This window comes from Lactuca serriola, chromosome 5 (assembly GCF_051521515.1).
Source record: "Lactuca serriola cultivar US96UC23 chromosome 5, Lser_US96UC23_V15, whole genome shotgun sequence".
NCBI classification, from domain to species: domain Eukaryota; kingdom Viridiplantae; phylum Streptophyta; class Magnoliopsida; order Asterales; family Asteraceae; genus Lactuca; species Lactuca serriola.
Genome location: NC_136412.1, coordinates 324,378,827 through 324,384,593, shown reverse-complemented (window position 1 = coordinate 324,384,593; position 5,767 = coordinate 324,378,827).

Here is a 5,767-nt window from a genome sequence, read left to right as displayed (position 1 = left end):
ACGTTCCTGTTCTGGAAGAGGCAACAAACCTTCCACACTTTCTCGCTCTATCCCCAACAACATTTTATGGCATTGCACCCACAACCACCTTACATCTCACGGGCTTTGTCAACCATCAACCGCTTCAAATTCTCGTTGATTCCGGCAGCACTCATAACCTGATTCAGCTTGGAGTAGCTGCTAAATTGAAACTTTTGGTCCAGACTACATCGCCTTTTCCGGTCCTCATTGGCAATGGCAACCCACTCCTTTGCACCGGTTATTGCACCAACGTTCCCCTCACACTCAATGAGGCTCCATTTAAGGTTAAGTTGTTTTTTACCATTCAAAGGTTTCGATGTCATTCTCGGGTTCGATTGGCTACGTTCCTTGGGTCCTATTACAACTGACTTTTCAGTTCCTTCACTTACCTTTCGGCATGGAAGCAACATCATCACTTTGCAAGGGTCCCTTCCATTCCCGTTTTGCCCAACTGCAGCACCAGTTTCAGACCTTGAGGACAAGGTATATTCTCATGGGAGGGGTATTGATACGAGCCCAATTGATTTATCCCCAACTCTACCTGAAGAGCCCAACACCAAGCCCAAATAAAATACCAGGCATCCCATTCGTGAATAAAGTAGACAACAACCCTAGTTTTCATTATTCCTTGTTTGCATCACGTAGGAGACCACGTCCTTCAAAGAACTGGTCATAGTTCACGTTTCTTCTCATTAGCTCACGTTTCCTGTTTTCTAGCTAGTAGTTTTATTTAAGCATTGCATTGTACTTTCTTTTGGGATATATAATCAAGAAAATTGCTTCAAATCTTCTGTGTTTCTTCTCTGATTCTTGGGAGACTAGCCCTCTCAAACAGGCTTCTATCACACCGCTAGTAGTGGTGCTTCGTCGAACTTGTTATGGGTTGTAATTGGTGATGAAGATGACCGGTGATGGTCATTTGCACCGGGGTTGCTGTCATTTGGTGTCGACAAATGGTCACGGTGGTGCTAAAGATGTTGTTGCTCTGTAAGTGACTACCGGTGATGGTCGTCAAAGAATTTCCGATGAAGGTTGACGTCGGTGACGTCATGAGATTGCAGTCGCCGGGATGGTTGTAGGAGGTGGCTGTCTTTTCTGAATGGAAGAGATAAACACGGTGGGGCCACCTGTATTTGACTTTTCTGTATATGGAGAATAATACAAGACGTTGGAGCTGCTCTGCTATGTCATCGGTGTGGAAGGTGGTCAAGTTGCAGGTTTTGGATTCCGACTATGAATCGATAAAACAGGGGCCGTCTGTCGTTGGGACACCGCTAGTAGTGGTGCTTCGTCGAACTTGTTATGGGTTGTAACTGGTGATGAAGATGACCGGTGATGGTCATTTGCACCGAGGTTGTTGTCATTTGGGGTCGACAGATGGTCACGGTTGTGCTAAAGATGTTGTTGCTCTGTAAGTGACTACCGGTGATGGTCGTCAAAGAATTTCCGACGGAGGTTGACATCGGTGACGTCATGAGATTGCAGTATTCGGGTCAGTTGTAGGAGGTGGCCGTCTTTTTTGAACCGAAGAGATAAACACGGTGGGGCCACCTGTATTTGACTTTTGTGTATATCGAGAATAATACAAGGCGGGTCCCACCCGAAGATGCTTGTGTGTTCTGTCATTGCTTTTTCTAAATCATTCTAGCCATTTGTGGTTTTCTTATATGAATGCTTTTGTCTTTTAGTTTATAGTGTACTCTGTACAACCTTCCCCCCCCCCTCTTTTTGTCAGCTGATGGTATGGCCCGTGCACCTTTCTTTTTTTAATATACCATTTTTTTATGGACACGACAAATTGTAACTGATGTGGTAAGGTAAGTTTTGAGGTAATTTGATGGACAACTTATACAATAAGCTAAGATGGTGTGATAGCTAGTGTACAAGCATAACAGCAACGTTTACAAACAACTCTTTAAATGGGTTTACCGAAAATATGTGAATAAAGATGGGGTAAAAGCTCATAGAAAACTCATTTCTTTCTTAAAGTTTGATGAATAATCAAGATATAGACATAACTTCTAAATTTTTTGTGGAGATGTACAACCATGAAAGCTGTATGTACAGAGAATAAGGTAAGAACTGATGAAAATTTATTTTCTTCTCATCTTGTTGAATAAATCACCAAAGTAAACTAACATAAGATAAAACTTATAAAAGCTTCTTTTCTTTTTCCAAACTTCTAAAGAACACCAAGTAGACAACAAAAATTTTCTTTTCTTCTTAAACTTACTGAAAAAACTCAAAATTTAAACAAAAACGGAATTCGATGAGATTTTCTTCTCATAAAACTTTCTTTTCTCTTCAACTTGCTCAACAAGCCATTAAAATATGAACAAGGAACATATCTGAAAATTTTTCATTTTCCTTCTCTAAACTTCTAAAGAAGAACACCAAAAATATGAACAAAGATGGTGTTAGAACTCGATTTTTTTATTTGAAATGTACAAACGTCTCAACTATGCTTACAAACAGCTGATGCAGGTAGTGAAGTTGTCTCATATAATCTTAAATAAAAAAACGATTTTCTTAATAATATGAACTTGATACAAAGATAAACTTGTAAAAATTTCTGTTCTCCCCAACTTGTGGATTGGGTCACTGAAAAAAATATGAGACCGATCTAAAATGCTTTTGTAAACTTGAACAAGAACATAAGTAGATCTACATATCTGGGCTTAAAAACGAAAACAAAATCCATAGATCTGAACAAAAACACAAAGCGGATAAAGAGATCTGATAGATAGAACACATCAGATCGAGAGATCTGAGGGGTGGCTAATCAGATCTGGACAGATCTTGGCAAGAGCCAACAGATCTGAACAAAAATGCAACGCCTCATTTCTAGTATGTAAATTTAGTTAAAGTATCTTCATTTCTTAAGGGGTACTCGACGATTCTGTAGCCCAACTCGTCGAGTAGAAGCGGGATGATCACGCGATTTAAGTTGGCTACTCGGTGAGTCCATGTGTTGGGACTCGGCGAGTCTGCCTGTCTGGATGAAACCCTAAATCCCAGGGTTTGTGCCCTATTTAAACGTCATTATAGCCTCCCACCCCAGCCTCCAACACCTTTAGAGAATTTCCTTTGTAAACCCAAGCCCCCATTGTTGAGCTTGAGTGTGTTTGTGCTAGTTTGGGAGCTTTGGAAGAGAAGGAAGGAAAGAAGGTCCATAGAAGAGAAAGGAGATCCAAGAGTTAGCTTCCATCTGTTTCTCATTCAGGTAATAAAGTTATTACCTTGTGTATTCCTCCATTAAGCCCTCTTTTATGCTTGTTATGTCTCTTTTGGAGCCTTATGTGATTCAAAACTCGAGATATAGACTCTCCTTTGGATGGAAACCTTAGATCTGGACGTTATTGAGCTCCAGGAGCTCATTATAGCCACCTTTATGCAATCATGGCCTTCTCCAATCCTTAAGTGCTTAGTATTTGATGATTTTGGGTATTTTAGCCTCATACTCTCGTGCATGCACGTAAAGTTGGAAACTTTACATGTAAAACCAGTCCTAGAAGCTCAGATCTATGATTTGAAAGCACTGAAATCGATTAGAATCGATTGTATAGTAATAGCATGCTTGGGACTCGACAAGTTGTTCCTCAGAATCGGTGAGTTGTTCTTCAGACTCGACGAGTCACAGACTGGACGTGTTCATATGTCGAAGGAGGACTCGACGAGTTGTTCATACAACTCGGTGAGTCGGATGAAATTAGACTCGATGGTAGTATCGAAGAAGAACTCGTCGAGTCTTTGCCAAACTCGACGAGTGGAAGCGGGTAGAGGAATAGAATGGATGATAGGGACTCGAAGAGTTGGCGGCCCAACTCGGTGAATCCGGTCAACTGGAAGTTGAATTTGACCAGGAAGTTGACTTGACCTGGGGTAAATAGTCATTTTTCCCTGAGATTTGTTATCAGTATTTGATTTAGTGTTTATGGGATTTGTAGCCGGGGAGTTCCGGAGGAGCAGTCAGGCAGTTTCAGATTTAGCATCTCGGCAGCCAGCATTACGAGGTGAGTCTTCCTTCCAGTAGGAACGGGTCTACGGCCACAATGCCGACCCATTTAGTTAGCAGTAGTTCCGGACTCCGGTCCGATGCAGTAGTTCAGTGTGCTTGATGTCTTTGTGATTCAAGCAAGTCTTTGTGTTATGTGTTCCAGACTTCGGTCCGATGCAGTATGCAGTATATGTGTTTTTGCTAGTAGTTATGATTATGCTATGCTATGTTCAGTCAGTTTCCGGACTTCGGTACGATGCAGAGGGCAAGGCCCTGGTTAGTTCCGGACTTTGATTCGATGCAGTTTCCAGACTTCGGTCCGATGCAGAGGGCAAGGCCCTGGTTAGTTCTGGACTTCGGTCCAATGCAGTTTCCGGATTTCGGTCTGATGCAGTGGGAAAGGCCCAATATGTGTTTATGCGTTGTTGTATGGTATGTGGTAGTTTGGGGGAGCTCACTAAGCTTCATGCTTACAGTTTCAGTTTTGGTTTCAGGTACTTCCGCTAGCAAAGGGAAGAGCTCGGGTTGATGGCATCGCACCCACCACAGCTTTAGTTTTATCCTGGGATATTTATTCAGACATTTTGTTATGATTGATACAATTTTGTTTTGACACATTTACTATGTCTTTTGAGTACTCATTCCATGGTTCTTGTTATATATGGCATTGGATGATGTATTTTTTGTAATATTAAAACAAAAATTTTTGGGTCGTATTTTGGGTCGTTACAAGTTGGTATCAGAGCCTTGGTTTGAGGGATTTAGGCATACTGTTGAGTGTATCTGAACTCAAACTAAGGAAATGGAGAAAGATTTTTAAAAGAGAAACGTTTTCGAAAAGAAATTTTGAAAAGAACTTAGAATGAAAAAGAGTTTTCTTAAAAAGGGGTGTGGTGCATGCGATTAGTCGAGCTCAAGTAAGTACTCCCAAATTACCCATACAAGCTGATGTTATGATTATCAGTTTCAGTTTCATTAGAACAACATGCTAGAATAGGACGAAGGATCTAAGAGGATGCCTTATGTGCCTGCTATATGTGTTTCAGTTTTATGAGAATTGCATGCTAGTATTGAGTAGACAGCAGTAGGATTGCCTGGTTAGGTTATGCCTGATAGTATGAACTTAGCATTGTATGCTAGTGCAGATTAGTCAGTATGATAGCCAGAGTGGTATACGCTTGATTATGTACTCAATGCCCGAATGTTGCTTGCTTTGTGATTTTAGGAGTTCTAGTTGTCTTCCACTAACTAGTAAACGAATATGTTAAGTTACATATTGCAAGGACTAAATAATTTCATAAGGTTAGGTCTAGCTCTATTTCGCAGCTCTCGTTTGAGTCCAACCGTTATAGGGTGGGATCTCTCATTCAAAGAATTATCTAGTCTGAGTGATATGTAATAGTATTCGCGAGCTAGTTAGGGGAAGAAAGTGGGGAGTTCTTATGCAGCTGATGGCTACCCAATCATTTGTTTCACTTGCGCTTAGCAAGAGATTCAGCAGAGCTCCGAGGGAGCTGGATTGTCCACTTGAGGTTGAGATAGCTGATGACAGGACCATCAGGGTCGCGAGAGTACATAGGGCTTGTTCGCTGCAGTTATTTGATGAGCAGTTTTCAGTGGACTTGGTTCCCATTCCCCTGCGAGGGAATAAGGTTATAGTGGGTATGGATTGGCTGAGCCCCAATGGGGAAGTGATTGATTGTGAGCTACAGTTAGTGAGAGTCCACACCTCTGGTGGGGGAGAGTTAG